At 42.6% G+C, this 26,025-nt stretch overlaps 1 long non-coding RNA gene across 1 annotated transcript; it reads right to left on the reverse strand.

Moving 5' to 3' along the window:
• LOC115161522 (uncharacterized) lies at positions 1-23,697 on the reverse strand. The gene is made up of 3 exons (XR_003869277.1): positions 23,586-23,697; positions 121-306; positions 1-28 (listed from the first exon to the last, which is right to left on the reverse strand). It is a non-coding gene; the product is annotated as an uncharacterized LOC115161522 (long non-coding RNA).
• Positions 23,698-26,025: the final 2,328 nt, after the last annotated feature.

Genomic DNA, 26,025 nt, shown 5'->3' on the forward strand with positions numbered 1-26,025 from the left:
CCCCTCTGTACAGTTAGACAAGTCCATCCTAGAGAGGAGAGGAGACAAGAGGAAGATAAGGGTCTGCACCAAGGCTAGCAGTATAGATGAACGATGCGCAAGAGTTTAAAAGGTACTCACACTCAAACCATGTAGGACTTCAGAGAGACCAGGTAGATGATGAATGAAAGGTAATCCTCCATAGCTTTATAAGCTGTGTGTACCTTTGTGATGTGTGTTCATTGGTGTGCCCTCTCCAGCAGTAACCTCAGTGTCAGTAGCTTCTTTCTGGGATCTCTGGACTCAACCAATATCTCACACAGACACCTGGAAAAAGAAAGGGAGGAAAGGAGGGGGAGAGAGAGAACGAGAGAGAAAGAGAGAGAGAGAGGGAGGGAGGGAGAGAGAGAAACAGTCAGTGGAAAAATAATCACCAATGAGAGTCCAGCCGCTGATTTCATAACACCCACCCATCCATCCATCCACCCATCCACCCACACACACACACAGACACACACCCCTGATGCGATCTCTGATCAAAGCCGTGACCATCATCACATGCACGCACGCACACAAACACAAGCATACACAAGGTGCAATCACGGATCAAAGGCTGTACATCTGCACAAAAGCAGACGCTCATCTGTGTGTGTGTGTGTGTGTGTGTGTATACTTGTATCTCTGTACTCTAGCTACCACTTATTTTGAGTTGATCAGTTAAGAATTGAAAGGGAATTCAGCAGCTTTCATATGACCCTAAAGACACTCATCATGCTAATTTCCTTGTTCCATATGATGTACTGTACTTTATTGTCCATTTACATGGAAATTCACTTTGTGAAAGCAGCATACAAATACACAAAAACAATACACTTTAATACATTCAATATGGAAAACACTGGAAACATAATAATTAATGCACATATACACTAAGTGTACAAAACATTAGGAACACCTTCCTAATATTGAGTTGCACCCCGTTTTGCCCTCAGAACAGCCTCAATTCGTCGGGGCATGGACTCTACAAGGTGTTGAAAGTGTTCCACAGGGATGCTGGCCCATGTTGACTCCAATGCTTCCCACAGTTGTGTCAAGTTGGCTGGATGTCCTTTGGGTGGTGGACCATTCTTCATAAACACTGAAAACTGTTGAGCGTGAAAAACCCACCAGCGTTGCAGTTCTTGACACACTCAAACCGGTGCACCTGGTACCTACTACCATTCCCTGTTCAAAGGCACTTCAATATTTTGTCTTGTCCATTCACCCTCTGATGTCTCAATTGTCTCAAGGCTTAAAAATCCTTATTTAATTGTCTCCTCCTCTTCATCTACACTGATTGAAGTGGATTTAACAGGTAACATCAATAAGGGATCATAGCTTTCACTTGGATACACATGGTCAGTCTGTTATGGAAAGAGCAGCTGTTCCTAATGTTTTGTACATTAGGAACAGCTCTGCGGTCTACTGTCTGACCATGTACTGAGCCTACATCTGTTCGGTGTTGTATATTCCTACAGTCAGCTGTGAGAAGTTGTCATAGAACAGTTGTCATAGCAACTCTGACTTTCTTTTTGTGAAGGACGGACTGAAGAAAAGCACAACGCAAGTCAGATAAACTCACACATCATTAAATGCATGCACATGCACGCAAGCACGCACACAAACAGCTGCATAGATCTCTCTCCTGTCTGTCAGCATATCAGCTGTCTGTGAATTTGTTCCTCTAGAGTTGACTCAATATATAGAATACTTCTACTCATTTAAAGTCAAGGAACAACATGCACTGTAATCTAGTAATGCACTGTATTTACGTATGAAGTGTTTCTCACCAGAGTGGTTCATTTAAACCTGTCAGCTTCAGTCTGTCAGTGTGTGTGTGTGTGTGTGTGTGTGTGTTGATTGACAGTCTTCAGTGAGGCAATCTTCCAGCAGCAGCAAAGGAAGAACCTGCGCCTCCTGCTGCAATAAAGTCTTTCACTTTCAGCAATCAGTGGAGCACTGCTCAGTCAGAGAGCGATACATGTTTGTACATGAGGTTTACAAAGCAGGAAATTATAGGGACCGATACCTGGTGCTGTGTAATTGGAATGCACCCATTTAAACGTCAATCTGTGGATTGAAGCGCTAGGACTGGTAGAGTCACTGACATGTCCCTATGGAGATGCAAAGCTGAGGGGGACTATTTTAACAGACTGCAGATTGAACTGGGATTTAAACAGACCTGTTTCAGCCAAGGCTTGGAGAATGCACTAGTGCATCAATCTTTCAAAAATGTTTCCCCTCCCTCTCCCTGCAACCTCCATCTGTCCATCCAACCACTAAAAACTGGAGTAGACATAAAGCATCTATCTGTCTGTCTATCTGTCTGAGGATGAAATCTTCTTATGTAAGGGACAACCAACAGGCAACAAGAGACAATTGAGTCGGATGCAAATATTAGGGGTTTTATTTTCTCAAACTTGACGTTGATAATAAAGTAAGAGAAATCAAAACCATAGTGCATAAAGATAACTTAAAGGTCTGTAAATGAATACAAGTTAAACTGTTCTACCAGCTCAAACATAGATACATATTTAACTGAGGTCTACATAGTAGAACAGGCACCACTCCACAGGTTAACTCAGGCCATAAGGTAAGCACACAGAATATAAAGGACAGGTTAACTCAGGCCATAAGGTAAGCACACAGAATATAAAGGACAGGTTAACTCAGGCCATAAGGTAAGCACACAGAATATAAAGGACAGGTTAACTCAGGCCATAAGGTAAGCACACAGAATATAAAGGACAGGTTAACTCAGGCCATAAGGTAAGCACACAGAATATAAAGGACAGGTTAACTCAGGCCATAAGGTAAGCACACAGAATATAAAGGACAGGTTAACTCAGGCCATAAGGTAAGCACACAGAATATAAAGGACAGGTTAACTCAGGCCATAAGGTAAGCACACAGAATATAAAGGGAATGGCAGGTATGCTTATAGAAATGATCAAGCATCTATTCCAATTTTCTGTTGGATAAACATGATTTTAAGCATTAATATGATCATTAACGTGATTAGTCATGCTGAGACCAAGGTCTTTTTACAGATGAGCCCTGTATACACATCAATATACAAATCAATATTCAATAAAGGTGTCTATTTGATATTTGAAATGAAGACTATGTTTCTAATTATGGTCATTATTTGATCGGACATTAAATGTTTGGTGCAAATGAAAGTGAAGAGGATAGGGATATTTAGCTGTGTTACGTGGCCATCACACTATAGCTGCCTCTTCTTTTTTGTTTATCAAAAAAAGTGAAACTAAGTGCATTCAGCAGCTTTCACATGACCGTGAAGGAACTCATCATGCTGATTACCTTTCACATGACCGTGAAGGAACTCATCATGCTGATTACCTTTCACATGACCGTGAAGGAACTCATCATGCTGATTACCTTTCACATGACCGTGAAGGAACTCATCATGCTGATTACCTTTCACATGACCGTGGAGGAACTCATCATGCTGATTACCTTTCACATGACCGTGAAGGAACTCATCATGCTCAGCAGCTTTCACATGACCGTGAAGGAACTCATCATGCTGATTACCTTTCACATGACCGTGAAGGAACTCATCATGCTGATTACCTTTCACATGACCGTGAAGGAACTCATCATGCTGATTACCTTTCACATGACCGTGAAGGAACTCATCATGCTCAGCAGCTTTCACATGACCGTGAAGGAACTCATCATGCTCAGCAGCTTTCACATGACCGTGAAGGAACTCATCATGCTGATTACCTTTCACATGACCGTGAAGGAACTCATCATGCTGATTACCTTTCACATGACCGTGAAGGAACTCATCATGCTGATTACCTTTCACATGACCGTGAAGGAACTCATCATGCTGATTACCTTTCACATGACCGTGAAGGAACTCATCATGCTGATTACCTTTCACATGACCGTGAAGGAACTCATCATGCTGATTACCTTTCACATGACCGTGAAGGAACTCATCATGCTGATTACCTTTCACATGACCGTGAAGGAACTCATCATGCTGATTACCTTTCACATGACCGTGAAGGAACTCATCATGCTGATTACCTTTCACATGACCGTGAAGGAACTCATCATGCTGATTACCTTTCACATGACCGTGAAGGAACTCATCATGCTGATTACCTTTCACATGACCGTGAAGGAACTCATCATGCTGATTACCTTTCACATGACCGTGAAGGAACTCATCATGCTCAGCAGCTTTCACATGACCGTGAAGGAACTCATCATGCTGATTACCTTTCACATGACCGTGAAGGAACTCATCATGCTGATTACCTTTCACATGACCGTGAAGGAACTCATCATGCTCAGCAGCTTTCACATGACCGTGAAGGAACTCATCATGCTGATTACCTTTCACATGACCGTGAAGGAACTCATCATGCTGATTACCTTTCACATGACCGTGAAGGAACTCATCATGCTGATTACCTTTCACATGACCGTGAAGGAACTCATCATGCTGATTACCTTTCACATGACCGTGAAGGAACTCATCATGCTGATTACCTTTCACATGACCGTGAAGGAACTCATCATGCTGATTACCTTTCACATGACCGTGAAGGAACTCATCATGCTGATTACCTTTCACATGACCGTGAAGGAACTCATCATGCTGATTACCTTTCACATGACCGTGAAGGAACTCATCATGCTGATTACCTTTCACATGACCGTGAAGGAACTCATCATGCTGATTACCTTTCACATGACCGTGAAGGAACTCATCATGATGATTACCTTTCACATGACCGTGAAGGAACTCATCATGCTGATTACCTTTCACATGACCGTGAAGGAACTCATCATGCTGATTACCTTTCACATGACCGTGAAGGAACTCATCATGCTGATTACCTTTCACATGACCGTGAAGGAACTCATCATGCTGATTACCTTTCACATGACCGTGAAGGAACTCATCATGCTGATTACCTTTCACATGACCGTGAAGGAACTCATCATGCTGATTACCTTTCACATGACCGTGAAGGAACTCATCATGCTGATTACCTTTCACATGACCGTGAAGGAACTCATCATGCTGATTACCTTTCACATGACCGTGAAGGAACTCATCATGCTGATTACCTTTCACATGACCGTGAAGGAACTCATCATGCTGATTACCTTTCACATGACCGTGAAGGAACTCATCATGCTGATTACCTTTCACATGACCGTGAAGGAACTCATCATGCTGATTACCTTTCACATGACCGTGAAGGAACTCATCATGATGATTACCTTTCACATGACCGTGAAGGAACTCATCATGCTCAGCAGCTTTCACATGACCGTGAAGGAACTCATCATGCTGATTACCTTTCACATGACCGTGAAGGAACTCATCATGCTGATTACCTTTCACATGACCGTGAAGGAACTCATCATGCTGATTACCTTTCACATGACCGTGAAGGAACTCATCATGCTGATTACCTTTCACATGACCGTGAAGGAACTCATCATGCTGATTACCTTTCACATGACCGTGAAGGAACTCATCATGCTGATCACCTTTCACATGACCGTGAAGGAACTCATCATGCTGATTACCTTTCACATGACCGTGAAGGAACTCATCATGCTGATTACCTTTCACATGACCGTGAAGGAACTCATCATGCTGATTACCTTTCACATGACCGTGAAGGAACTCATCATGCTGATTACCTTTCACATGACCGTGAAGGAACTCATCATGCTGATTACCTTTCACATGACCGTGAAGGAACTCATCATGCTGATTACCTTTCACATGACCGTGAAGGAACTCATCATGATGATTACCTTTCACATGACCGTGAAGGAACTCATCATGATGATTACCTTTCACATGACCGTGAAGGAACTCATCATGCTCAGCAGCTTTCACATGACCGTGAAGGAACTCATCATGATGATTACCTTTCACATGACCGTGAAGGAACTCATCATGCTGATTACCTTTCACATGACCGTGAAGGAACTCATCATGCTGATTACCTTTCACATGACCGTGAAGGAACTCATCATGCTGATTACCTTTCACATGACCGTGAAGGAACTCATCATGCTGATTACCTTTCACATGACCGTGAAGGAACTCATCATGCTGATTACCTTTCACATGACCGTGAAGGAACTCATCATGCTGATTACCTTTCACATGACCGTGAAGGAACTCATCATGCTGATTACCTTTCACATGACCGTGAAGGAACTCATCATGCTCAGCAGCTTTCACATGACCGTGAAGGAACTCATCATGCTGATTACCTTTCACATGACCGTGAAGGAACTCATCATGCTGATTACCTTTCACATGACCGTGAAGGAACTCATCATGCTGATTACCTTTCACATGACCGTGAAGGAACTCATCATGCTGATTACCTTTCACATGACCGTGAAGGAACTCATCATGCTGATTACCTTTCACATGACCGTGAAGGAACTCATCATGATGATTACCTTTCACATGACCGTGAAGGAACTCATCATGCTCAGCAGCTTTCACATGACCGTGAAGGAACTCATCATGCTGATTACCTTTCACATGACCGTGAAGGAACTCATCATGCTGATTACCTTTCACATGACCGTGAAGGAACTCATCATGATGATTACCTTTCACATGACCGTGAAGGAACTCATCATGCTCAGCAGCTTTCACATGACCGTGAAGGAACTCATCATGATGATTACCTTTCACATGACCGTGAAGGAACTCATCATGCTGATTACCTTTCACATGACCGTGAAGGAACTCATCATGCTGATTACCTTTCACATGACCGTGAAGGAACTCATCATGCTGATTACCTTTCACATGACCGTGAAGGAACTCATCATGCTGATTACCTTTCACATGACCGTGAAGGAACTCATCATGCTCAGCAGCTTTCACATGACCGTGAAGGAACTCATCATGCTGATTACCTTTCACATGACCGTGAAGGAACTCATCATGCTGATTACCTTTCACATGACCGTGAAGGAACTCATCATGCTGATTACCTTTCACATGACCGTGAAGGAACTCATCATGCTCAGCTGCTTTCACATGACCGTGAAGGAACTCATCATGCTGATTACCTTTCACATGACCGTGAAGGAACTCATCATGCTGATTACCTTTCACATGACCGTGAAGGAACTCATCATGCTGATTACCTTTCACATGACCGTGAAGGAACTCATCATGCTCAGCAGCTTTCACATGACCGTGAAGGAACTCATCATGCTCAGCAGCTTTCACATGACCGTGAAGGAACTCATCATGCTGATTACCTTTCACATGACCGTGAAGGAACTCATCATGCTGATTACCTTTCACATGACCGTGAAGGAACTCATCATGCTGATTACCTTTCACATGACCGTGAAGGAACTCATCATGATGATTACCTTTCACATGACCGTGAAGGAACTCATCATGATGATTACCTTTCACATGACCGTGAAGGAACTCATCATGCTGATTACCTTTCACATGACCGTGAAGGAACTCATCATGCTGATTACCTTTCACATGACCGTGAAGGAACTCATCATGCTGATTACCTTTCACATGACCGTGAAGGAACTCATCATGCTGATTACCTTTCACATGACCGTGAAGGAACTCATCATGCTGATTACCTTTCACATGACCGTGAAGGAACTCATCATGCTGATTACCTTTCACATGACCGTGAAGGAACTCATCATGCTGATTACCTTTCACATGACCGTGAAGGAACTCATCATGATGATTACCTTTCACATGACCGTGAAGGAACTCATCATGATGATTACCTTTCACATGACCGTGAAGGAACTCATCATGATGATTACCTTTCACATGACCGTGAAGGAACTCATCATGCTCAGCAGCTTTCACATGACCGTGAAGGAACTCATCATGCTCAGCAGCTTTCACATGACCGTGAAGGAACTCATCATGCTGATTACCTTTCACATGACCGTGAAGGAACTCATCATGCTGATTACCTTTCACATGACCGTGAAGGAACTCATCATGATGATTACCTTTCACATGACCGTGAAGGAACTCATCATGCTCAGCAGCTTTCACATGACCGTGAAGGAACTCATCATGCTGATTACCTTTCACATGACCGTGAAGGAACTCATCATGCTGATTACCTTTCACATGACCGTGAAGGAACTCATCATGATGATTACCTTTCACATGACCGTGAAGGAACTCATCATGCTCAGCAGCTTTCACATGACCGTGAAGGAACTCATCATGATGATTACCTTTCACATGACCGTGAAGGAACTCATCATGCTGATTACCTTTCACATGACCGTGAAGGAACTCATCATGCTGATTACCTTTCACATGACCGTGAAGGAACTCATCATGCTGATTACCTTTCACATGACCGTGAAGGAACTCATCATGCTGATTACCTTTCACATGACCGTGAAGGAACTCATCATGCTCAGCAGCTTTCACATGACCGTGAAGGAACTCATCATGCTGATTACCTTTCACATGACCGTGAAGGAACTCATCATGCTGATTACCTTTCACATGACCGTGAAGGAACTCATCATGCTGATTACCTTTCACATGACCGTGAAGGAACTCATCATGCTCAGCTGCTTTCACATGACCGTGAAGGAACTCATCATGCTGATTACCTTTCACATGACCGTGAAGGAACTCATCATGCTGATTACCTTTCACATGACCGTGAAGGAACTCATCATGCTGATTACCTTTCACATGACCGTGAAGGAACTCATCATGCTCAGCAGCTTTCACATGACCGTGAAGGAACTCATCATGCTCAGCAGCTTTCACATGACCGTGAAGGAACTCATCATGCTGATTACCTTTCACATGACCGTGAAGGAACTCATCATGCTGATTACCTTTCACATGACCGTGAAGGAACTCATCATGCTGATTACCTTTCACATGACCGTGAAGGAACTCATCATGCTGATTACCTTTCACATGACCGTGAAGGAACTCATCATGCTGATTACCTTTCACATGACCGTGAAGGAACTCATCATGCTGATTACCTTTCACATGACCGTGAAGGAACTCATCATGCTGATTACCTTTCACATGACCGTGAAGGAACTCATCATGCTGATTACCTTTCACATGACCGTGAAGGAACTCATCATGATGATTACCTTTCACATGACCGTGAAGGAACTCATCATGCTCAGCAGCTTTCACATGACCGTGAAGGAACTCATCATGCTGATTACCTTTCACATGACCGTGAAGGAACTCATCATGATGATTACCTTTCACATGACCGTGAAGGAACTCATCATGCTGATTACCTTTGTACGATACGATGTACCTTATTGTCCGTTTACATGGAAATTCATTTTGTGAAGCCAGCATACAAATACACAAAAAACTGTACACTATAATACATTCAATATGAAAAACACCGGAAAGATAATAATTACTTCACACATAATTATCCAGTCTCTGCAGTCTACTGTCTGACCATGTACTGAGCCTACATCTGTTCTATGTTGTATATTTCTACAGTCAGCTGTGAGAAACCATTTCAGGGTGCGATAGGTGTGATGCCATTACAGTACATTCCTTCTCTCATTCTGCAGGAAGGAATAAGAACAGTTGTCATAGAAACTCTGACATTCTATTTGTGAAGGATGGATAGAAGAAAAGCAGAACTCAAGTCAGATAAACTCACATATCATTAAATAGACACAAACACACAGTGAAACATTGCTAAAACGGTGGATCGTTCCCGAAACCTGCTGAGGGGAGGACAGCTCAAAATAATGGCTGGAATGGATTAAATGAAATGCTATCAAACACATGGTTTCCATTCCATTTATTCCTTTCCAGCCATTACTATGAGCCTGTCCTCCCCAATTAAGGTGCCACCAACCTCCTATGACAGTATTATAGTAATGCTCTGTTTTTATTACGTACAGTACCAGCCAAAAGTTTGGACACACCTACTCATTCAAGGGTTTTTCTAAATGTTTTACTATTTTCTACATTGTAGAATAATAGTGAAGACATCAAAACTATGAAATAACACATATGGAATCATGTAGTAAGCAAAAAAAGTGTTAAATCTAAATATATTTTAGATTTTAGATTCTTCAAAGTAGCCACCCTTTGCCTTGAGGACAGCATTGCACACCAGCTTCATGAGGAATGCTTTTCCAACAGTCTTGAAGGAGTTTCCACATAGGCTGAGCACTTGTTGGCTGCTATTCCTTCACTCTGCGGTTCAACTCATCCCAAACCATCTCAATTGGGTTGAGGTCAGGTGATTGTAGAGGCCAGGTCATCTGATGCAGCACTCCATCACTCTCTTTCTTGGTCAAATATCCCGTACACAGCCTGGAGGTGTGTTGGGTCATTGTCCTGTTGAAAAACAAATGATAGCGCAAACCAGATGGGATGGCGTATCGCTGCAGAATGCTGTGGTAGCAATGCTGGTTAAGTGTTCCTTTTTCTAAATAAATCACAGTGTCACCAGCAAAGCACCCCCACACCATCACACCTCCTCCTCCATGCTTCACGATGGGAACCACACATGCGGAGATCATCTGTTCACCTACTCTGCGTCTCACAAAGACACTGCGGTTGGAACCAAACATCTCAAATTTGGACTCATCAGAACAAAGGACAGATTTTCATGGTTCTAATGTCCATTGTTCGTATTTCTTGTCCCAAGCAAGTATGTTCTTCTTATTGGTGTCCTTTAGTAGTGTTTTTTTTGCAGCAATTCAACCATGAAGGCCTGATTCACGCAGTCTCCTCTGAACAGTTGATATTGAAATGTGTCTGTTACTTGAACTCTATGAAGCATTTATTTGGGCTGAGGTGCAGTTAACTCTAATGAACTTATCCTCCCAGTCCCCCAGTAACACCGCAGTCAGCAGCAAAAACATCACCAACAAACTATCATGGTCCAAACACACCAAGACAGTTGTGAAGAGAGCACGACAACATCTTTACTCCCTCAGGAGACTGAAAAGATTTGGCATGGGTCCCCAGATCCTCAAATTCTACAGCTGCACCATCGAGAGCATCCTGACCGGTTACATCACCGCCTGGTATGGCAACTGCTCGACATCTGACTGTAAGGTGCTACAGAGGGTAGTGCGTACGGCCCAGTACATCACTGGGGCCAAGCTTCCTGACATCCAGGACCTATATACTAGGCAGTGTCAAAGGAAGACCCAACAAATTGTCAAAGAATCCAGTCACCCAAGTCATAGACTGTTCTCTCTGCCACCGCACGGGCAAGCGGTACCGGAGCGCCAAGTCTAAGACCAAAAGGCTCCTTAACAGCTTCTACCCCCAAGCCAGAAGACTGCTGAACAACGAATCAAATGGCCACCCAGACTATTTGTTTTTACACTGCTGCTACTCGCTGTTAATCATCTATGCATAGTCACTTTACAAATTACCTCGACTAACCTATAGCCCCACATATTGACTCAGTACCGGTACCCCCTGTATATAGCCTCATTATTGTTTAGTAATTTTCTTGTTACTTTTTTTCTTGTGTTATTTTTATTTATTTTTTCACTCTAGTTTATTTAGTAAATATTTTCTTAACTCTATTTCTTGAACTGCATTGTTGGGCTTGTAAGTAAGCATTTCACGGTAAGGTCTACACCTGTTGTATTTGGCATGTGACAAATACAATTTGATTGGAAAGGGCCAATCCTCTATTGAAACAAGAACAAAGCAAACCCCGCCTACCCGTCACTGTTTTGGTAAAAAAAAGCTGAGGGATGGGCCTGGAGAAATGTAACCGCTCTCAAATTCACAGACAGAGCTATGGATGCAAAGACTGACCATCCAATATATATTAAATGTTTTTTAAACCACGTTTCCAGGCTATACTACTTTGGTTTACAAACATTGGAGTAAAACAAGCTTATATTTTGGGTTATGGTGGGTTATGACAGTTGAACTAAGTTTATTGGCATTTCTCTAAGTTATATTCTTCAAGAATCAATGGGTATATATCAGTAATTTAAGTACATCCAAAAATGGATGTAGCAACTGCAGAATGCTGCTTTAGGGGGAAAGGGCCCTGGAAGAGATCAGTATTCACACCACGTTGCTCTCTGCCACAGGACCCTGGGAGTCATTTAGACCAAAACATTTGAACAGTAACTTAATAGTGAGACCATAGAGGTGCCTTTGGGCTGGCTGGGTGTGTGCTTCACTAAAAACTCAAGAGTAGGATGCCAGGAGAGAGGAGGGGGACAATGCTAAGGTGCTCAAACATTTCAATTTGACTGCAAGATCTTCCTCCAGCAGTCTTTATTTGTTTTGAGGTCGTAACCTGTCGAGGTATGAAACCTTTGCTGTTCTCTATTACTCGCCTGACAAAAGAAGAATCCCTTTACTGTTTCATCCTGTTTCCAGACTTTTAGACTAATCATCAGTGTTTAGAAATAAGACGTCTGCTGTCTGTCTGGGAAAACTGGAACAGAGGAGGTTTTTGGGTAATATCATGAATTGCAGGATCAAAGCTATACACAAATGAGGCAGGAAACATCTCTCTCTCTTTCGGGTGTATCAAAGACCCTGCTGACCCTTCATGGCATTGATCAACAACGGCTCCCTAATCATGCTGTTTAGTCATGGTTGTCTCTCTCTCTATTTCTCTCTGTCTGTCTCTCTCTCTCTGAGAGACAACAGGGTTTGACTGAGACACTGACTTTTCAAAACTCAATATCCTCACTGCCTCTAGGTTTGAGGCTTGCTCTTCTGAACTCTTTAGTCTTTACTATTAAAATATTCCTGCCATTGCCTGAATCGATGATGGATGAATAGTACAAAGTCTGTTTCAGATTCCCCTCCCTCACTCTCTTCCTTTTCTCCTCCCTCTATCCTGCTTCCTCAGCCTCAGTTACAACAGAAAAGACTACAGACGAACTGTTCTCATCACCAGAGGCAGGGAGGAGATGAAGTCAAGTCACAGTTTGTCAAAACAACATGGTGCCAATCTGTCCTATTCAGTTGGGATGGAAGCCTGGTTCCCCAGAGTCTCACCTTCCCCAGAGCTATCCTCTCAAAGGGAAGACTAGTCTGGGATGTGAGCTGAGGAGCTGTGGAGAGAGTCAACGGGAGGATGGCTCTGAAGCAAAGATTTGCCACACTTTCACCAAGGATTTTCACACAGAGCATGGAAACACACACATACACAAGAAATAAGTGCTCTTCCCACCACCCGACTCACTCTTCTCTCCCTCAGTGTTTGTTTTCTTGACAGGCTTAGTGCTGAGGTATCAGTGCATGACTGTCTGCCTGACTTTAATGAGAAAACAGTTGTCAGATAATGTCTGACTCTGAACTGTGCAGCTGCTTAACACTCTTACAGTACTCCCAACATATCTAATTGGTGGCTTGGTAAACCATATTTTCAGAATACACTAAGACTTTTCTGTAATTTCAACAGTAAAACACGGTAAAATGCATGGTAAAAAAAACGTCTATGTGTTTTACAGAATTAATGCTACAGATTAAAGTGCATTATGGGTAAAATGCAGAAACATACTATTAACTGTAATTGGAAGCCTCTTGTAAAAATTACTCTAACATACTGTATTTCTTTACAGTAATAGCTTATGACTACTGTGACTACGCATGCTGTCGGGTGAGACGCATGAAGCTGGTAGGGGTCTACCATCGTCCCTCGGCTTACCTTTGTGCACTCAGGGAGTTAACTACTTTGTCTTCTTTTATTAAATCAGAATACATTATCCTGGGTGACCTAAATTATGATTGGGAAATGCAGGCTTCAGACAATCTTAAAGACATGTGTGATGATCTAAATGGAACCCAGCTGGTGACTAAGCCTACGCGGCCCAACCCTTGAGATCCTTCAAAGTCAACTCTGATCTTATTTTAATGAATACATCAGAGTTCTACTGATGTCTTTGCCCAAGACATTAAAGACCATTTCCCAGTTGTTTGTGTTGGAGATGTGAGAATACAAAAATCAAAGCCTCGTGTAATCACCTAGAGGAACTTTAAAAGCTTACGTGGACAGGCTTTTTTACATTATCTTTATTTTAGTGACATTGATTGCATTTCCGCTATCCCTGAACCTGATTTAGCTTTGAGCCTTTTTGCAGATGTCTTCCATACTATTGTGGATAATCATGCTTCCTTAAAACAAAATAAGGGTTAAAAGGTAGATCAAATGCCTGGTACACTCCAGAATTGTCAGAAGTCACTCATCAAAGAGATGATGCTTGGGTCAAGTCCAGAAACACAGGCTTAGTCCCAGACTGGCAAGCTTTTAAGCAACTGAAGAGTCACTGTGTAAGACAAATCAGAAAGGCTAAATCTGATTACTATATAACCGCTCTGCGAACCCGGCAATATTTTTGAAAACTATCAAATTGTAATGAACACCATGGGAGACAGAGAGCTGGTTTCAAGTGCAGGGTGCAGCAGGTGTTTATTGTAAAGGACCACAGGAGGAGGCAGGTAGCTGGGTCCAGGGGCAGGCAGAAGGTCATACACAGGGGGTCCAAAAAGGCAACGGTACAGGCAGGGAAAAGGCTAGTAACATAGTCCAGGAGATCAGGCAATAGGTAGACAACAGGAAATATACAGGCAGGGAATAGGCAAAAGATGTCATTAGTGAGACAGGCAAAAACTATCATACACGGGAGGAGTAAATTACAGGAACCACAGCACTCAGAAAGACGTGTGTCACAAAACAAACAATACCTCACAGTGATGGGGTGCAAAGAACTGAACTAAATAGTGTGTGATAATGACATACAGGTGTGTGAACAGGTGATTAGAATTCAGGTGATAGGGATCTGGAGAGTGAGCTGTGTTCAGGGGATCTAGGTGTTTGAGGGTGTGGGCAGGAGAGTGAGCTGCGTTCAGGGGATCTAGGTGTTTGAGGGTGTGGGCTGGAGAGTGAGCTGCGTTCAGGGGATCTAGGTGTTTGAGAGTGTGGGCTGGAAAGTGAGCTGCTTTCAGGGGATCTACGTGTTTGAGGGTGTGAGTTGGAAGCAGACATTACACAAATCCCTGAAGGGTTCTACTTCCTCCTCTCTGCCACACCAAATTAATTCAGACACGGGCCTCATTACGAGAAAAAAAATGCCATCATTGATGCATTTAATCACCATTTTATTTCAGTGGGCTATCTTTTTAAATAACTTCTAAGCCTATTCACAATGATATTGGGCTGGATGCTGATAGGGGAAACTTGCTGAATTATCAGAAATTATAGTCAAAGCTTTTCTTTTAGGCTATTTACAGAAAAATAAGTCCTGGATGCTTTGTTAGCAATAGACAACAAGAAATCCACAGGGGCCAACCAATTTGGTCCCGGTCTGCTTAAGTGTGCAGTGCCCATCATTGTTGGCTCAATAACCCACAGTTTGTATTTAACATTATCAGGAAATATTCCAAAAGTATGGAAATCAGCTAATGAGCTGTCACTCCATAAGGGCGAGGATAGTAGTGATCTTAATAATTAGCGACCCATTTCAAGGCTCCCTTGTCAAGCAAGGATTTTTGAATCATTAGTAAATGTACAACTTTGCTCTTTTTTATCAGAGAAATGTATTTTGAATGTAAACCAGTGAGTGTTTAGGCCTGGGCATTGCACTATTACAGTAATCACTTTAGTTGTTAATGATCTTGTCAATGCTTTAGAAACTAAAATGAAATGTGCTGCTTTGTTTGTGGACCTGTCAAAAGCTTTTGAAACTGTTGATCATGCTATTTTATTGAATAAGTTGTCCTCGATAGGCCTGAGCTCTGACACCTGTTCATGGTTTCACGATTATTTTAGTGACAGAACTCAGGCCATCGTGATTGATGGGGTTAAGGCTGAATGTCTTGAAGTACATAAAGGTGTACCACAGGGGTCGATTTTGGGACCAGTTCTCTTCACTATTTATATAAACACCACTGGTCAATCTGTTAACTGTAAACTTCATCTATATGCGAATGATAGTATTAGGGATGCTATTGCCCCGACTGTTGATCTGGCTGTGTAAAAACTAGTCAGATTTTATAGCCATGCAGGAATCCCTTGCTAATTTTAAAACTTGTGCTTAATATAGGCAAAATGAAATACATGTTATTTTCAAACTCTCGTAAGAATGTTTCAGATGAACTATATGTTCACTCATTAGATGGTTCTCCAATCGAACGTGTTCCCACATATAATACTTAGGCATTTTGATTGATATGGATTTGACATTTAAAAAACATATAGAGGAGCTGGTTAAGGAGCTAAGTTAAATTAGCTATTTCTACAGAAACAGATTGTGCCTTTCTCTAAGCAGTAGGAAGCAGATTATTCAGTCAACCTTTTTATTTGTTCTTGATTATGGTGATATTATTCATCAAAGTGCAGCTGCTCCTACTCTTAAACCTTTGGATGCCATCTACCATAGTGTAGTTTTGATACTCATCACTGCATCCTGTATCAAAAGGTTGGATGGACTTCGCTAAAAACTCGTAGATCTCTACATTACTCCCTTTTTGTTTACAAGGCCCTACGTCATAAACTTCCATCTTATCTAACTTCGATGTTGAAGTATAGACACCTGACTTGCCTAACCCGTTCACAGGAATAGCTACCTCTAGAGGTCCCTAGGGTCTACACCGAGCTAGGTAAATCTGCTTTTAGTTTTAATGCGTTGTATTGATGAAACAAAATTCTAAATACATTTAAGATTGCTGTTCGGGCAATTTCAAATATTGATTTCGAAGAAACTTTGGTTTAACAGTACATTACTGTAAAGAAGTGCTTTCTTTACAGCAATGTACTGTTAAACCAAAGTTTATTTGGAATTTACAGTAACTTACTGGTTGCTAGTAAGTTACCGCAAAAACAAGTTACGTGTTTTACTATGTAATTTAATTCCACCACACAGAATACAGTACGGCAGGTAGCTTAGTGGTTAGAGTGTTGGGCCAGTAACCGAAAGGTTGTGGGATTGAACCCCTGAGCTGACAAGGTGAAAATCTGTGCCCCGGGCGCCAAAGATGTGGATGTCGATTAAGGAAGCCCCCGCACCCCTCTGATTCAGAGGTTGGGTTAAATGCGGAAGACACATTTGTTGTACAACTGATTTTTTAGAGCCAAAAACATTGGCCATTAGTGGGTGCATGGTATTGTTGTTTCTGTCTCATTAACATATTTTGAAGCGTGCATTGTAAGAGGCTACATTTGTTGCACCCGTGAGTGAGAGTTTAACTGATATGTGATAGTAGTGCTCCAACAATTACATGTGTAAAGGGGACAGATTGGAGTGGCAGCAAGACTGACGGACTGTATGAATAGACTGACATATTTTTCGGATTATTTTTGATTGATTGCTTTTGCTTTTGTTTGATTGGAGGACTATTTGGTTTGCCTAATTTGAATTGATTGATTACTTATTGTTTGAATTGTTTATTATTTGGAATGTTTAATTATGGATAGAATTTTTTATTGAACATTTTCAACTAATGATTTTAGGAAAAAACAAATTGACCTTTAAATGGTTGAGTATTTGCCATGACTTTGGTCTGTTTGGCACAGTAGTCACTGTATACAGTGCATTCGGAAAGTATTCAGACCCCTTCACCTTTTGACATTTTGTTATGTTACAGCCTTATTAAAACATTTATTAAATAGTTTTTTCCCCCATCAAACTACACACAATACCCCATAATGACAAAGCAAAAACAGGTTTTAGACATTTTTGCTAATTTATATATTTAAAAAAAATCACATTTATATAAGTATTCAGACCCTTTACTCTGTACTTTGTTAAAGCACCTTTGGCAGCGATTACAGCCTCAAGTCTTCTTGGGTATGAAGCTACAATCTTAGCACACCTGTATTTGGGGAGTTTCTCCCATTCTTCTCATTTGGCAGTCCAACGGACAAATCTGGGTTTGGTGGATGCCAGAAGAACACTACAGCATACAATGACATTCCAGACGATTCTGTGCTTCCAACTTTGTGGCAACAGTTTGAGTAAGGCCCTCTCCTGTTTCAGCATGACAATGCCCCCGTGTACAAAGCGAGGTCCATAAAGAAATGGTTTGTCATGATCGGTATGGAAGAACTTGACTGGCCTGCACAGAGCCCTGACCTGAACCCCATCAAACACCTTTGGAATAAATTGGAACACCGATTGCAAGCCAGGCCTAATCACCATACATCAGTGCTGACCTTACTAATGCTCTTGTGGCCGAATGGAAGCAAGTCCCCACAGCAATGTTCCAACATTTAGTGGAAAGCCTTCCCAGAAGAGTGGAGGTTGTTATAGCATCAAAGGGGGGGACCAATTCCATATTAATGTCCATGATTTTGGAATGAGATATTTGACGAGCAGGTGTCCGGATACTTTTGGTAATGTAGTGTATGTATACAGATGTGTATATATTTGATACGCTGTAATATAAAAACACATTACCTAGCAGCCAAACTGCTTGCACCAATCCCATGCAATTACAGTAGAATACTAAAATTCAAACCCCGCCTCCCCTCAATGAATGTCATACATTCATTCACCCTTTCATTCATGCATTCATTACAATTACAGTAAACATATATCAGTAAGAGTATTGGTACACTGATTACGGTAACATGCTGTACTGTAAATATACAGCATTATACTGGCAGCAGAGTTGTCAGCAAATTACTGTAATTATATAATACAGTGTTGCTGTAATGATTACAGTACAGAAGTACAGAATATGCCACGCTGATCCTCAACACTGGGGCCCCTCAGGGGTGCGTGCTTAGTCCTCTCCTGTACTCCCTGTTCACCCACGACTGCGTGGCCAAGCACGACTCCAACGCCATCATTAAGTTTGCTGACGACACAACAGTAGAATACTAAAATTCAAACCACGCCTCCCCTCAATGAATGTCATACATTCATTCACCCTTTCATTCATGCATTCATTACAATTACAGTAAACATATATCAGTAAGAGTATTGGTACCCTGATTACGGTAACATGCTGTACTGTAAATATACAGCATTATACTGGCAGCAGAGTTGTCAGCAAATTACTGTAATTATATAATACAGTGTTGCTGTAATGATTACAGTACAGAAGTACAGAATATGCCACGCTGATCCTCAACACTGGGGCCCCTCAGGGGTGCGTGCTTAGTCCTCTCCTGTACTCCCTGTTCACCCACGACTGCGTGGCCAAGCACGACTCCAACGCCATCATTAAGTTTGCTGACGACACAACAGTGGTAAGCCTGATCACCACCGAGACAGGCTATAGGGAGGAGGTCAGAGATCAGGGTTGAGGGTATCAAGTTCCTTGGTGTCCACATCACCAACAAACTATCATGGTCCAAACACACCAAGACAGTTGTGAAGAGGGCACGACAACATCTTTACCCCCTCAGGAGACTGAAAAGATTTGGCATGGGTCCTCAGATCCTCAAATTCTACAGCTGCACCTTCGAGAGCATCCTGACCGGTTACATCACCGCCTGGTATGGCAACTGCTCGACATCTGACTGTAAGGTGCTACAGAGGGTAGTGCGTACGGCTCAGTACATCACTGGGGCCAAGCTTCCTGACATCCAGGACCTACAGTATATACTAGGCAGTGTCAGAGGAAGGCCCAAAATATTGTCAAAGACTCCAGTCACTCAAGTCATAGACTGTTCTCTCTGCTACCGCACGGCAAGCGGTACCGGAGCGCCAAGTCTAAGACCAAAAGGCTCTTTAACAGCTTCTACCCCCAAGCTATAAGACTCCTGAACAATGAATCAAATGGCCATCTGGACTATTTACATTGACCCCTCCCCCTTTGTTTTTACACTGCTGCTAATCGCTGTTTGTTATCTATCCATAGTCACTTTACAAATTACCTCAACTAACCTGTACCCCCGCAAATTGACTAGGTACCCACTGTTATTAGCCTAGTTATTGTTATGTACATTTCTTGTGTTACTTTTTGATTGATTAGATATTTTTACTTTAGTTTATTTAGTCAATATTTTATTAACTCTATTTCTTGAACTGTATTGTTGGTTAAGGGCTTGTAAAAAAGTTTTTCACAGTAAGGTCTACATACACCTGTTGTATTTGGCACATGTGACAAATAAAATTGGATTTGATTTGATTATTAGTCAAGGACTGAAATACATGCTGTACATTTAAAACGTCACACATAGCCTACATATCATTATGTACACACAATATCTAGGTCTAATATATAATTCTGTGCAAATTACAATACAATATACACTGCTCAAAAAAATAAAGGGAACACTTAAACAACACAATGTAACTCCAAGTCAATCACACTTCTGTGAAATCAAACTGTCCACTTAGGAAGCAACACTGATTGACAACAAATTTCACATGCTGTTGTGCAAATGGAATAGACAACAGGTGGAAATTATAGGCAATTAGCAAGACACCCCCAATAAAGGAGTGGTTCTGCAGGTGGGGACCACAGACCACTTCTCAGTTCCTATGCTTCCTGGCTGATGTTTTGGTCACTTTTGAATGCTGGCGGTGCTTTCACTCTAGTGGTAGCATGAGACGGAGTCTACAACCCACACAAGTGGCTCAGGTAGTGCAGCTCATCCAGGATGGCACATCAATGCGAGCTGTGGCAAGAAGGTTTGCTGTGTCTGTCAGCGTAGTGTCCAGAGCATGGAGGCGCTACCAGGAGACAGGCCAGTACATCAGGAGACGTGGAGGAGGCCGTAGGAGGGCAACAACCCAGCAGCAGGACCGCTACCTCCGCCTTTGTGCAAGGAGGAGCAGGAGAAGCACTGCCAGAGCCCTGCAAAATGACCTCCAGCAGGCCACAAATGTGCATGTGTCTGCTCAAACGGTCAGAAACAGACTCCATGAGGGTGGTATGAGGGCCCGACGTCCACAGGTGGGGGTTGTGCTTACAGCCCAACACCGTGCAGGACGTTTGGCATTTGCCAGAGAACACCAAGATTGGCAAATTCGCCACTGGCGCCCTGTGCTCTTCACAGATGAAAGCAGGTTCACACTGAGCACATGTGACAGAGTCTGGAGACGCCGTGGAGAACGTTCTGCTGCCTGCAACATCCTCCAGCATGACCGGTTTGGCGGTGGGTCAGTCATGGTGTGGGGTGGCATTTCTTTGGGGGGCCGCACAGCCCTCCATGTGCTCGCCAGAGGTAGCCTGACTGCCATTAGGTACCGAGATGAGATCCTCAGACCCCTTGTGAGACCATATGCTGGTGCGGTTGGCCCTGGGTTCCTCCTAATGCAAGACAATGCTAGACCTCATGTGGCTGGAGTGTGTCAGCAGTTCCTGCAAGAGGAAGGCATTGATGCTATGGACTGGCCCGCCCGTTCCCCAGACCTTAATCCAATTGAGCACATCTGGGACATCATGTCTCGCTCCATCCACCAACGCCACGTTGCACCACAGACTGTCCAGGAGTTGGCGGATGCTTTAGTCCAGGTCTGGGAGGAGATCCCTCAGGAGACCATCCACCACCTCATCAGGAGCATGCCCAGGCGTTGTAGGGAGGTCATTCAGGCACGTGGAGGCCACACATACTACTGAGCCTCATTTTGACTTGTTTTAAGGACATTACATCAAAGTTGGATCAGCCTGTAGTGTGGTTTTCCACTTTAATTTTGAGTGTGACTCCAAATCCAGACCTCCATGGGTTGATAAATTGGAGTTCCATTGATTATTTTTGTGATTTTGTTGTCAGCACATTCAACTATGTAAAGAAAAAAGTATTTAATAAGATTATTTCTTTCATTCAGATCTAGGGTGTGTTGTTTAAGTGTTCCCTTTATTTTTTTGAGCAGTATATATTAAATGGTTGTGTCTCTTCACAGTCCCCTTTGTGCAGTAAGGTGTTATTTTATCTATTTTTTTATTACTGGTTTTATTGCTAACTCAAGTTATTGCTAACTTGAGCTACATGGACTTCCATGTAGTCATGCCGATATTTAATACTGTGCGCTTCCCAGTCTCTGGACCTGGGGACTGTGAAGAGACCTCTGGCTGCATGTCTTGTGTTGTACCGATGAGTGTCTGAACTGTGTGTATCTGTTCTGGACCTGGGGACTGTGAAGAGACCTCTGGCTGCATGTCTTGTGTTGTACCGATGAGTGTCTGAACTGTGTGTATCTGTTCTGGACCTGGGGACTGTGAAGAGACCTCTGGTTGCATGTCTTGTGTTGTACCGATGAGTGTCTGAACTGTGTGTATCTGTTCTGGACCTGGGGACTGTGAAGAGACCTCTGGTTGCATGTCTTGTGTTGTACCGATGAGTGTCTGAACTGTGTGTATCTGTTCTGGACCTGGGGACTGTGAAGAGACCTCTGGCTGCATGTCTTGTGTTGTACCGATGAGTGTCTGAACTGTGTGCCAACGGCTTGAACAGACAGTTCCGTACCTTCATCACATCAATACCTCGCACAAAGACCAATAATGATGCAGCCAATCTCTCCTCAACTTTGAGCCAGGAGAGACTGACATGAATGTTACTGACACTCCCTCCGTGTTCGTCTAAGTGTGATATGTCCTTCTTTGCCAAACATGACCACACAGCTGGGCAGTAGTCCAGGTGCAACAAAACTAGGGCCTTTAGGAACTCTGTCTGGTCGACTGAGGTGTCAAGAAGGCAGAGCAACACCCTACCATGGACAGACCTCTTCCCATTTTTGCAACCATTGAGTCTATATGTATAATGCTGTATTGTTTAATGCAGTACTGTTTTTCTTAATGTAAATGTTTTTACAGCATCCCTGCTGTAAAGTAAAATCACATTATTTAGCTGGCAACTCTGCTGCCAGTACAATGCTGTAAATTTACAGGGGAAGGTTTTACAGTGTAGCTTCCCCAACACTGGGTTTGGTTTACTTCCCTAGCACTACACAGCTGATTCAAATAACCAACTCATCATCAAGCAAAATGTGCACCCAGGTGGGGCCCCAGGACCGTGTTTGGGAAACCCTGCATTACAGGACTGCTCTGAATGCTTTCTCTCATTGGAGAACGGGTCAAATAAGTAATTAAAACAGAAACACACAGCCAGGCTATAAGAATGGGAGGATAGTGGATGAGGGAAAAGAGGAGGAGGGGAAGGGAGGATGAGAGGGGGTTGAAGCTTTCCTCTCCCTGCTAGTTAACCAGTGACAATCTAAATAGCCGCCCGTACAGGAACTCTATATAAATCACTATGGAACAGATGCAGAAGCCCTATCTTCATTAAATGCATAATGCACAGGACCATGAGACAAGACCGGGGACGATCATTTTCAGGGGAAACTGTAGTCAGAAGATCTTGGGTTCATTAAAATAATAATTTCTCAATTTCAAGACAATTAAAAAGAGTCATTTCAGTAGGCTAAAACATAATGCTGTGAATGGAAGGAAATTGTTCCAAGGCCACCTGCAGCTGCAAGCCATTCATTTGGATTCCCGCACATTCAACTTATGTGTTCGGTTGCAAAAATTCACACCTCACGGAAAGTGAAATTATTTATAATTTGCAATATTACAACGACCGACCGTGAATAAACTCGCAGCATTTCCTCACCTGTGTTCTCAACGGCGATAAAGCTGTTAGTTGTGGGTTGATCTTCTGAATGGTGTCCTCCCGCTCATGTGCCGGTGTTTCGTTCCCTGACCGGGGTCTGAGCGGGGCGGAGGAGGTAGCGAGGAGGTGATATATATCATATAGATCTACTCTACACGGCGACCCTCTTTGGTTACTGACGCCCTCGCGCCATCCACGAATGCGCAATTGGGAGCCCGCACGCGCACGGGTGGTCCTCCAACATTTAATATCGTGCACCAGCAGCGCTCAATAGCCAGGGAATTGAGCTATAGGCAGTGCTTTTTTGAGCTCTTGGCATGAATGTTTTTTTCTCACACTTTTTGCTATATAAAAATTCTAAGAAAAGTGATCAAAGTTCATTCGAGTTGCCTATTCGTAATTATCCTGCCCCCACAAAAAAACGTAATGTGAAAAAGTAGCTTTTCAGCCCGGGCCTAATATTCTAGGAGTTGATTCGGGGTGGGCTGGCCAGGATTTATGATTTGCGCAACATCGTAACCTACGTTTGAGACCAACGGGTGGCGGTGGCTGTGTAAGAAGCGTGCCAGTATCTCTCACATAACTAGAATGAGATGAACTTAATATGATATCTTCACCCTCTCTGCTCTGATAGACATGAGCCTGCAACTCTCATCATGTATTTCCTAATAGAATCGCGCGAAGGGATCTGCAGGAACTGCAGCACCCTTGATGAATGTATATACATTTGCCAAAGTTATATAATTACCACTGTCTGTTCAGAAACAAATGAAATAATTCAGAATAGCCTACTACACCATGGGAAGGCCTATAATTTAGCCACAGAGGATCTATAGCTTTTTTAATAGCCTAGCTGTGGATTGTATCCCAATAACAAGGAATAGCCTGCAGTCGGGAACGCGAGGCACATCTGTCAGCGAAAAAACAGCATGCAGACAAAACAGGCCTTTAGCCATTTTTCAAATACAATCGAGGGAAAACACAGGTTGGAAAGCAAATGGCTCCTGCTGAAGAGAGAAGACTCTATGCTGTAGGTTACCAAAATATTTGATCAACTTCCAAATATTGTGTTATAAAGTAAAACAAAAGAGGTAGACTTTTTGTACGCGCATCCGCCATCATCAGCAAGTGAGCTGCGCATCATTGGGTGAGTCAGTGAAACTGAAAAGCATTTTTAGGACTATAATTTCCTCCTCATATTGTAGCCTACAATATGTATCCACACCTAGGACTAGGCTATTGATGCATTAAAGACAAGGTCGTTTTTATTGATCTCAGTTTGTCAGTATCAAAGTAGCCTGCCATTTCGATCATTTATTTGTGCGGTATTAAAAATGATTCTGCGCTCACTTTTTGTTCTGGCACCTCCCGATTTAGAAATGAAGCACTGGCTATAAATTGGTAGCCTATCTGCGCGGAACCGGTTTGAAGCTAGCCACAATAAGGGTTATTGCTGTTTTTCTTCAAAATAAAAGTCCCTCATTGAAAGCGATTCAAACTGATACAAATAGTGGAATCATGCCATATTTGGACTAGATAATGCTAAACAAGGTCGGAATGTTATATAAATTCAACAAAATACAAATGAGTTAATTGCAGTTGAAATCTCACTGTGAATATATTAGACTTTAGTATTGCATGGGGGCCATACTTAGAGTGCAATCAAAAGTATTCCGACCCCTTCACCTTTTCCACATTTTGTTACATTACAGCCTTATTCTAAAATATATATTTTTTATCTCATCAATATACACACAATACCCCATATTTGACTAAGTGAAAACAGGTTTTTTGAAATATTTGCAAATGTAAGAAAGAAACAACATAAATACCTTATTTACATAAGTATTCAGACCCTTTGCTATGAGACTAGAAATTGAGCTCAGGTGCATCCTGTTTCCATTGATGATCCTTGATGTTTCTACAACTTGATTGGAGTTCACCTGTGGTAAATTACATTGATTGGACATGATTTGGAAAGGAACACACCTGTCTAGATAAGGTCCCACAGTTGACAGTGCTAATCAGAGCAAAAATCAAGCCATGAGGACAAAGGAATTGTCTGTAGAGTTCCGTGACAGGATTGTTTCAATGCACAGATCTGGGGAAGGGTACCTACACATTTCTGCAGCATTGAAGGTCCCCAAGAACACAGTGGCCTCCATCATTCTTAAAAGGAAGAAATTTGGAGCCACCAAGATTCGTTCTAGAGCTGACGGCCAGGCCAAACTGAGCAATCGGGGGAGGAGGGCCTTGGTCTGGGAGGTGACCAAGAATCCGATGGTCACTCTGACAGAGTTCGTCTGTGGAGATGGGAGAACCTTCCAGAAGGACAGCACTCCACCAATCAGGCCTTTATGGTAGAGTGGGAAAACGGAAGCCACCTCTCATAAAAGGCACATGACAGCCCACTTCGAGTTTGCCAAAAGGCACCTAAAGG

The sequence above is a fragment of the Salmo trutta genome, chromosome 24, assembly GCF_901001165.1.
Source record: "Salmo trutta chromosome 24, fSalTru1.1, whole genome shotgun sequence".
Taxonomy (NCBI): domain Eukaryota; kingdom Metazoa; phylum Chordata; class Actinopteri; order Salmoniformes; family Salmonidae; genus Salmo; species Salmo trutta.